Raw genomic sequence first — 10,499 nt, 5'->3', positions numbered from 1 at the left:
CCTTCTGAAGTTATACAATATGAAGATTTTCATGTAGAAAATGAGAAATGGAAAACGCGATAGTCGTCAATTACTACAAATGTTAAAGGTTGTATTTCAGTTAGTGTGTTTATAGACGGTAGCAATACAATCCTACATTTCACCGGCTGAAGCAGTATTTATCATTGAAATATCTAAGTAGACATGTTTGGAAATTAGTTTTGTTATACGACATATATAATAGAATTTCTAATGTGAAACATTCATGCTATTTAACGAAAAGCATCGTGTTTCCCCTAGTAAAAGCAAGTCATAGTTATTCAATAATCACACGGAAACATTTTCTTTTAGTTTTTGATTACCAATAAGATTCTCTTAATAACGTCTTTTCATTTTATAATATAACTTTTATTTTATTGTGTTTCTGAATGACGATGATAATATCCTCATTCACTCTATTCAAGATTCAATCCCTTTGTAAATAAAATGTTGGATTTTCATACTTAATATCAAAATAATGAAGGAAATCACATACTATCAACTGATTCATTATAAAAGCAAATGTTTGAACAACATTATATGATATCAGAGGCAAATATTGAATAATGTAGAAATTAAAAACATTCGTATGTTGTGCAGCATTTTTCATTGCATGGGTTTATATCATTAGCTTTTTTTGCTTGTTTCTTGCTGTTTTTTTTCAAATTCTATTTATCTATTTTCCAGGGTGAAATAAATATTACTAGAATGCTATACACAAAGTACTGCACATCTCCAGTAAAAATATGTAACAAATGCAGTTAAACAATCACTGAAATAACTACAATATAGATGCCGTGTTGCAATGAATACGTCATTACATATTGAGGGCGATAAAACATTTCCAACGTCATTTGATTTGACATTTATGTTATAATACCGAACGAATAAATATTCAAAATGGTCATCTAAGACATAACTTATAAATAAAACCTGGCTCCGGCATGTGCCTGAGCGCTGTTTGTTAAAATTGCCACGTTGCATCACTGGAGATTACCTTCTGACGTCACATAATGCTGTCAAGTAAGGAAATCATTAAAGTGGCGTTTTTTATCTTTATTAAAACGTTCATTTTTTATCATGATATAGAAAGTCATATTTTTATATTTTACTGCATGCAAAAAAGGAAAGGGGAGGGAAAATATTAGTACAGTACCAATAAATGGACAGAGAAACTTTCTGATAAACAATAATATTGTTTTGGAAAACCTATCGTAAACATATGCAGAAAAAAATGTATATGAAACAAATTGTTAAGTAATATGATTAATGTTTATGTTTAATGTTACTGTTTATGTCAGTTTTATCCAAGAAGTTGACACATCATCATCTAGTTTTATGTATTCTGTTTAAATCTCAAGCATGAAATTTATCTGCGATATCAGATATTCCGTAGATGTATTGTGATTGACATATTGGACAAAATTATTTCCTGACAATGAGGGTTTTGCCGTGAAAACCTCACTGCAACACGTTGCCTGTTATTGTTTTGATAATAACTGAATATTTCAAAACGTCCACAACGTTTTTGATAACATTCTGGAGCAATAAAAGCAAGTATCGAATCATTATGCAACATAATGTACATATATTAGTGTATGAGTTTCTATGTCCCTAAAATAAAAAACGTTGTGATAAAGATAATGAAACACCACTTATGTTATATATCAAACGGAACTTTCATTTGATTCAAACTATGCTTATTTGAATATATTTACAGATTGCTTTACAAATCCAATAGACACAATTAGGTGCATTTTAACGTACAGTTAATATTATGATACCTCACGATATTTTCGTATTTGGTAACGTAATTTGAGGTCCTTCTAACGTAATTTGACGTCAGAGGGGAGCATCTGGAAGTGTCACATGGCAACATTAACAAATGGCCCTCACGCACATCCCGGTACCAGAGTTTAGTAATAAGAAATAATAATAAGTAAAGAGAATTTGAAAAAAGCTAATGATATAAACGCATGTCACGATAAATGCTGTCCAACATAAGAATGTTTTTAATTTCTACATTTTTCTGAGTGTTAGTCAATATTTGCCTCTGATATCATATAATGTTGTTCAAACACCCGGCCTTATTATAAATTGGTTGGTTATATGAAATTCTTCCATTATCGTGAAATTAAGTACAGAAATCTCACGTTTTATTTGCAAAGGAATTGAATCTTGAATAGAGTGAATTAAGATATTATTATTGTCATGCAGAAATACAATAAAACACATGTTTAGTTATATTATAAATTAAAAGACGTTATTATGAACATATTATTTGTAATCGAAAGCTAAAAGAAAATGTATATATTTCTTGCGATTATTGAATAGCTATGATTTGCTGTTCCTAGGGGAAACACGATGCTTTTCGTGAATGACATGAAAGTTACTAATAAGTTGATATCTGTCGTACAACAACACTTATTTCCAAACATGACAATTTAGATACTTCAATGCTCAAAAATGCTTCAGCCAGTGACATTTAGTAGGACGACGATATGTAGATAGTATTGCTTCCGTCCATAAACAGGCCCTTCATCATTTGTTGTGTTTGACGACCTTTTCGTTTTCCACATTACTCTTTTTCGACATAAGAATCTACATACTGTATAACTTTGTGCCGTGTGGAGGCTGTAAAAAGTTGCCCCGTACGATGTTATATTTCCGATCCTTAGAGATCGTTCAGCACGACATTATTGTTGTGCTTGTGGTAATTTAGTTATTTCTATTCGGCTATTTTCTTGTTGGGTGGTTTTTACTTGGGGCCCATATGCCGCTTTTCATTGAATGGCATTTACGTGTCACATTGAAGGTTCCATGATGACCGCAATATGAACACATCTTCGGATGTTTCAAAATTCAAAAATTGTACAAGTTAATGTTAAATGTTGAATTCTGCTTAAGCCGGTGCTAGGGCGCGTGGACGGTATTTTGCACTTGACAGTACCGTCCATGAACAGGCTCAATCAAACCGAGCCTGCAACACATTTAATTCTGCCGTGTTGGACTTTCTTTAGGAATTCTTATTTTCTCTATTTTAATGCCACATCAGCGTTGTTTGTGCCGTGTGGAGACTGTAAATAGTCGCCCCGTACATTCAATCAGAGATGATATATTTCCGATCCTTAAAGATCGTTCAGCAAGACATTGTTGTTGTGCTTGTAGTAATTTAGTTATTTCTATTCGGCTATTTTCTTGTTGGGTGGTTCCAGTATTCCTCACTTGAATACTGTTGAATCACCCTTAGGATACGTGGCCTGCTTTTTAAATTTGTCTTTTGACGTCTTATCTGTGATATGCAGGCTTCATAACCTCTGATCCCCTTTCAACATTCCATTTTATTTAGTTCCGCCCATTGTTATCTCGTTTAGGGCAAGCGCATTTTTTTTACTTGGGGACCATATGCCACTTTTCATGGAATGGCACTTACGTGTCACATTGAAGGTTCCATGATGACCGTCATATGAACACATCTTCGGATGTTTCAAAATTCAAAATTGTACCAGTTCATGTTAAATGTTGAATTCTGCTTAAGCCGGTGCTAGGGGCGTGGACGGTATTTTGCACTTGACAGTACCGTCCATGAACAGGCTCAATCAAACCGAGCCTGCAACATTTTAAATTCTGCCGTGTTGGGCTTTCTTTAGGAATTCTTATTTTCACTATTTCAGAAGGAGGCAACTGCTACATTTACATAATAAAATGAAATCTAAAAACAGAGAATAGGGTAATAATTAACTTGAACGTGGTGCTTTACAAAAGAAAATTAGAGTGATTGTATGTTGAATCATGATAAGCCTGACTGGAAGGGAAATTGCAAATAGTCCTTTAAGTTAAGGTCCATAATGGAAGGACTTTAATACAATAAGTTGTTCTGTTAATAGTATTTCTTATCATAGTTTTACTTGACAAACGAAAATATTGTATAAGAATGTTGTTTGTACGTGTGAGGTCATACTCCGAAACCGCATGTATTTAGCAGATAATACAATGTTCCAGGACAAATTACAAGTATTCTTCTTATAAATCTTCATACTAAATCACCACGAACCCTGTCAACATAAACTGCTCAAGAAATATTTAAAAAGAATATATATACATACATAAATATACATTTCCTTGTCAGTATTTGTAGTAACACTCGGAAAATGTGCACATTCCAAACCGATCCACTTATAAAAGTGTGCTCACACAATTATTTAATGGTTACATGCCTGATATTAAATTAATGATTTTAATTATCTTTATATTTTATATGTCGTTGTCTTACACTAAGATTATAAATGAGTATAAAATATATACTGACGTCTTAGCTTGGCGACTAAATATTGCCATGTTATGTTCTTCTATAGAATACAAACAAACATTATCTTGTTTTCTTTGCATGTATAGTTGTAATCACATAAGGCTTTGAGCCTAAATAATCTAAAAGCTGCTTTACTAAGACATCTTTCAGAATTATAATGATATATCATAGAGAACTAATGGACTGACAACATTATCATACGCTCATATGCACACAGAGACTATCATTGTATTTTTGTTTTATTTATAACATGCATACGCGAATGAACAAGCTTTTAAGCTTCCTGAAAGGCGATAATAAATAACACAAAGTTCTTTTAGAACCCATTGTTTAAAAATATGTCTATATTGAAAGCACTTGTTGTATTCATTGTTGATTTATCACTACTATTCAACAAATGATTTACATATCCAAGTAAAAACTACAAATATATATAAATCATAAGCAATATATAAAACAATCCAAAACAATACCCAATCATCATTTGTTGCCTTTGAAATGCAAACAAGAATCGCAGAAATTAAATTATTTACGTAAAACTATAATGACGACAAAATAATATATTTCTGCGCTACATTCTGAAATAAATTCATAAATTATTATTGTTGATTATTATGTGAATTGAATATAAGAGTAAGTGCAAAATTTGATACTTTAAAGAGTAAAGCTAAATATATTATAATTTCCTTTTGACTAATCTACCCAATAACAGGAATACACAAAGGAATGATTTGCTACGATTCAGAAATATATACAAGTATCAAAGGAAAATTATGTACGAATATCAGATAACAATGACGCATAGAGAATATTTGTTTTAATTTGTTTTATAGATAATAGTTAAAATTAAGAGAATCGTACATGTTAATAAGTAAGCTATATCAGTCACAATAGGAGCAAATATACTGAGAGTGGAATTGATTTCATTTCACAGATAAAATCAAGTATCTTCTAGGTTATTATAAAATAATATGATATTCCAAGCAAGTTAATTGAATAGAGAAAACACCAATAGGTTAGATAAAATCTTAGAACGTTGATATTCGTTTTATCCGTTTTAGTAATAATGCTGAAAGTCATTTATTGTTAGTTAACTTGCAAAGTCATATTCTCTTTAACATGATATTCCTATTTGTTATGTTAGTTTCATTTGAAAATCATATTTTAAATGATTACCTATTCTTCATTGTAGTTTAAACAATTTGATTCAAGCATGTATCGCATTACCTTGATATCAAATATTGTATGCATTTGTAGTCTTCAATAAACAAATCGAACGTCATTAAAGGGTTGCCGGTATGATTGTAAAAAAACAGAAATAAGTTTGTAGGAAGAAAACATAAATAAGTTTGTAGGAAGAAAACAGAAATGTGGTTGTTGGAAGAAGGAAGACTCTTATCAATCCATATTTATAACAGGTTGTTTTATATTTGTTTGTTTGTATCATAAATATCAATAAAGAAACTGAAACACTGATAAAAGTCTTTTTTCTAAAAGAAACCTTATTGACATCGTACATGAATAATATAATCGTTCAATAAATCAACCTATATAAGTGTATGTACATGATGCCTGCATTGTGATACTAATTTACGCAGTTGTTCTGTATTTTGTCTACTAGAAAAATGAAATGCTATTTATTTGCAATTATATTGCTTTTGAATGTGTGAGTAGTTTTTAAAAATACTTAAATTATTTTACTTTTTACTTACTATGCCTAAGCGCTTTTTTATAGTTCACATGCACCATTTCACCAAAAATGTCCATTCGCATACATGATTACTTTCTGGAAATATTGTTTCCAATTTTAATGATATTAGACAATATACAAAGATAAGCATTATTATGTGTTCATTTTTTTTTCTTACCATTGCAAACGTTATCTTGGATCATAAATTGGTATAAAAAAGGGAAAAGAAGGGAAAATATCAGTACAGAAACAATAAATAGACAGAAATAACTTTCGGAGAATAGATTATTGATTTGAAATATGTTATCATATGCACAAAACAATGATATAAAACAAAATGTTTAGTGTTGTGATTATAGTTCTTGTTTAATATTATTGTTTATGTTTTGTATCTACAACATCATCTTTTTATGTTTCCTGTTGAAACGTCTAGAATGAAATTTATGTGGGATATGTAAAGACCCCATTGAAACACGTAGCATTTTATTAATTTGTTGTTCTTGTTTACTCCATTTTAAATCAATAACTGAATGTTCAAGACCACCTCAATCTTCAGGCATAGACATGGGACAATCGAATCGTTAGCATATTTTTGTAAAACAAAACAACAAAAAACAAAAACGAAAGAAAAATCACGAACGTTATTATAAAGATAGTTAAACGACACTCGGTGACATACCAAACAAAAATTTTGATTCAAATTATGATTATTTGAAAACATTTTAAGATGGCAATAAAAATTCAACAAACACAAATTGATGCACTTTAACGTACAATAAATATAATTATACCTCACGTTATTTCTTTATTAAATAGCCTTATGTGACGTTAGAGCGTCACATCCAGTGAAGTCACATGGCAACAATAACAAAGGGCCATCACGCACATACCTTTGCCGGGTTTTAGTTAGGAGTAATTAGGTTTGGATATTTATTTGTCCGGTAAAAGATAAAGAAAAAATCAAATCAACAGGGGAAAATGTTTTGTCGCCCTCAGTGAAAGCTGATATTTGTGTAATGACGAATTGGCTTTGTGTTATTCGATTAATTGCAAAACAGCTTCAAAATTTCAGTTATTCAGTGATTGTTGTATTACGTGTGTTAAGCGTTTTTACCAGCGATGTACGTTACCTTTGTGTGCAGAATTATATTAACATTAAAGTTTTTTTTACAATAGTTCTGCCTGAAAGATAAAGAGAATTTCAAAAAACAACTATTGATTACAACACATGTCATGATAAACGCTGTACACCATAAGAATGTTTTCAATTTCTACATTATTCCAAGTGCTGGTCAATATTTGCCACTGATATCATATAATGTTGTTCAAACACTCAGCTTTTAATTATTACTAATCGGTTGGTTATATGTAATTTCTTTCATTATGGTGATATTAAATACGGCAATCTCACGTTTTATTTGCAAAGGAATTGAATCTTGAATAGAATGAATTTGGATATTATTGTCGTCATGCAGGACAAAATTAACGCACGATTATTTGTATTATAAATTGAAATACTTTATCTTATTTGTTACCGACAACGAAAAGAAAATTTATATATTCGTTGCCCTGACTTGCTTTTACTAGTGGAACACACGATGGTTTTTTGTGAAATGACACAAAAATTTCACATTGAAAATGCTATGATAACTGTAGAATAACAACATATCGCAAGATGTAACTTATTTCTTAACATGATTATTTACATACTTCAATGATAATTTCTGCTTTAGCTGGTGAAATTGAGTAGGACGATAGGTAGTTTGCATAAACAGGCTTAATTAAAGTCAATCAACCTTCGATATTTTAGTGATGACGACATGGATATCATGATATAAACATCTGTCTAGAAAAAAAACCAGTACTATATATAAATATATTTTAACCTCCGTGTGTATCAAAAAGTAGAAACGTTGTCGAATGTAGTTGTATTTCTCTATGAAACTTATGTGTAAGGCTAGCAGTACGTGTTATTAATAGATTTATACTGATAAAGCTGAAGCAGTTGGCACAAATACAATGTTAACTTGATATACGACCACACTTCACTTCAACATGCTTTATCAAACTGCGCCTGCAGGATTTACCATAGCTGCTGATACATCTATTTTTGATTATTGCAACAGATTCGTTGATCAGTTTGATGAGTGTAAAGAAATTTTTTTAAATCTTATGATTTCCTTTTTATATGAAATTACCAACTGTTACTTTACAATTTTGTCAATTGTTCTGCAATTGGTAGAACATCAATGTTGAAATATTCATACCAATGCCGGCATTATTGTTTTAGAAAAAACATATTTTGCTTTCTCTGTACAAAGCTCTTCCTACATGATCCAAATTACAATTTTATAGTTGATTACAACGAGAACAGTGACTGCTAAAGTTAGTCCCAAATTAAGTTAATGTAGATGATTTTCTGCGTTTCATTAACAAGTGCTACTGATAATTGCTAGAATTCAAATTGGACATTCCTCGGGATTTTTTTTTCGTAGATTTTAAACCCCACGAGGATAGAAGATAAATAACGAACTTCAATTTTTACTCATTATATTTGAAAAATCGTTGATTTGATTTTAATTATAAAATTTAATGATAATATCTATATTTCTTTTTGTTTTTGTCAATGTTTAACGTCAGCAACCTTTACTATCAAATAACGTTTTGTGTTATAAGTTATAATATGTCTTCATTTGAAAGTCGGTATGTTGCAAAACAAATAAATTGTTGTACGTTAAATGCTAAGGTTGCCTACCCGCAAATAAAGGCGAGTTTCGAACATTAATACGTGAACATGTAATTTACGTTTTCAGTTAAAATTAGATAACTATGATAAGATAGTTGCCAGCATCATACATTCTTAAATGGTCACATGTCAAATTAAAAAAAGTCAATTTATTTAGTTAAGTCAGTGTTATTTTTCCCATTCATTTTGATACAGTCATTTAAAACCCACAATAAAGGTCAGAATCCTGTTATGTAATTACAACTACCTGTGAAGCGTGTATTTGATAGTTTCAAGCAATTTACATTATTAATGTTACGCATTTGTAGATTTAAATATTACAGGTTGAATGAGTATGAGTGTTTACATTTAGATTTGATATCAAGGGGATTTCAAATACTGTTAAAACATGTGAATATCCCTTGAAACAGAATTTGTGATTTAGCATCATGTCTTGAAACTGATCATTCCCGAGGGAAATCTTTGTGTATGATTCAACCCAGCAATTTCGTTAATGGATATAAACTATCACCGAAAATCAATATATAACTGAATAGGTAGCACTGAACGTGAAGTAATTTGTCATAAAGGTAGCAAAACGTAAACAAAATAGTAATTGACTTGCATACAAAAAAAGTATTCGCTATAACTGTATCAACTGCCAACAAAGCAAAAAAAACAAAAGATAGTTCAACTATGTGACAATTGAGTATTTTTTTTAAACTGTAACAAGATACCAAAAAATAATGATTTTTTAAGAAATAAAATTTATAGCATTTTTTAAAAAAAGTTTTATGGGCCTTGAACTACACGTACCATTAATGTGTATATTATAAAACACCATGTTTCAAATGTCATTTTCTATTGCGTCGTCCTTTTGTCAGCGGTGTCGGCGGCGTCCCCTTAGACTCTCCAGAGCATTCTTAGTCCCTATTTCATGTCTTGCTACATACATTTTAAAGCATAATTGTTATGTTAAATTTGCTACTTTTTTCAGGTTCACTCTCTGTGTAATTATCAATTAAAAATCAAGCATACGACATTATAATGATAATGGAACTCTTGTTGCGATTTAATGTTGTCATAAAAGCCAGGTTAGTGAAGTTATGTTGGATCCCAAGCCACGAAGGAATACGAGAAAATGAAAAAAATAGATTATTTAGCTCAAGGATCTTTAAATACTTAACCATTAGAAATACTGTTACCAAATAGTGATTTTGAACCTTCCATAAATCTTCGAATGGAAATCAAATTGAGCAATATTTAGCAATTCATTATATAAACCCCTGCCTAAACGATTCGACACCTATCTCTTTTAAAATTGTCATGATCATGTGGTCCTTCTTAGATGTGGAATAAAACACATACATATTCATATCTTTCAACAGGCTATGACGCTCCTTTTTGTTATAGGTTTCAATAAATATTATACTGTCAAACATTTGCTCCTTAAATGTCATGATCTTGCAAGGTTTATGATAAATGTTAGCAAGTAAATTGACTTTCAGAACTTTTTTACTCGGCTCTTTCAATCATTAATCATTAATCAACTACTTAAAGGATATAAACCTGTATTCTAAGATTTTACAAACTCGTTTTATAACCTTGTACTTACCCTTTTTAGTTTTAGGTTCAATAATCTTATGCTAACAATCATAGTGTTCGGCATGGTATGGCCAGTTATGTGTCAATGTGCGTTAGAGCAAAACAAACGAACAAACAAAATAAAAAGCAAACAAACAAACAATTTTTTTAAA

The sequence above is a fragment of the Ruditapes philippinarum genome, unplaced genomic scaffold, assembly GCF_026571515.1.
Source record: "Ruditapes philippinarum isolate M1 unplaced genomic scaffold, ASM2657151v2 ctg817_1_1_1_1, whole genome shotgun sequence".
NCBI lineage: Eukaryota > Metazoa > Mollusca > Bivalvia > Venerida > Veneridae > Ruditapes > Ruditapes philippinarum.
The sequence above is the reverse complement of the archived record's forward strand: the minus strand, read 5'-3'. Positions refer to the sequence as shown.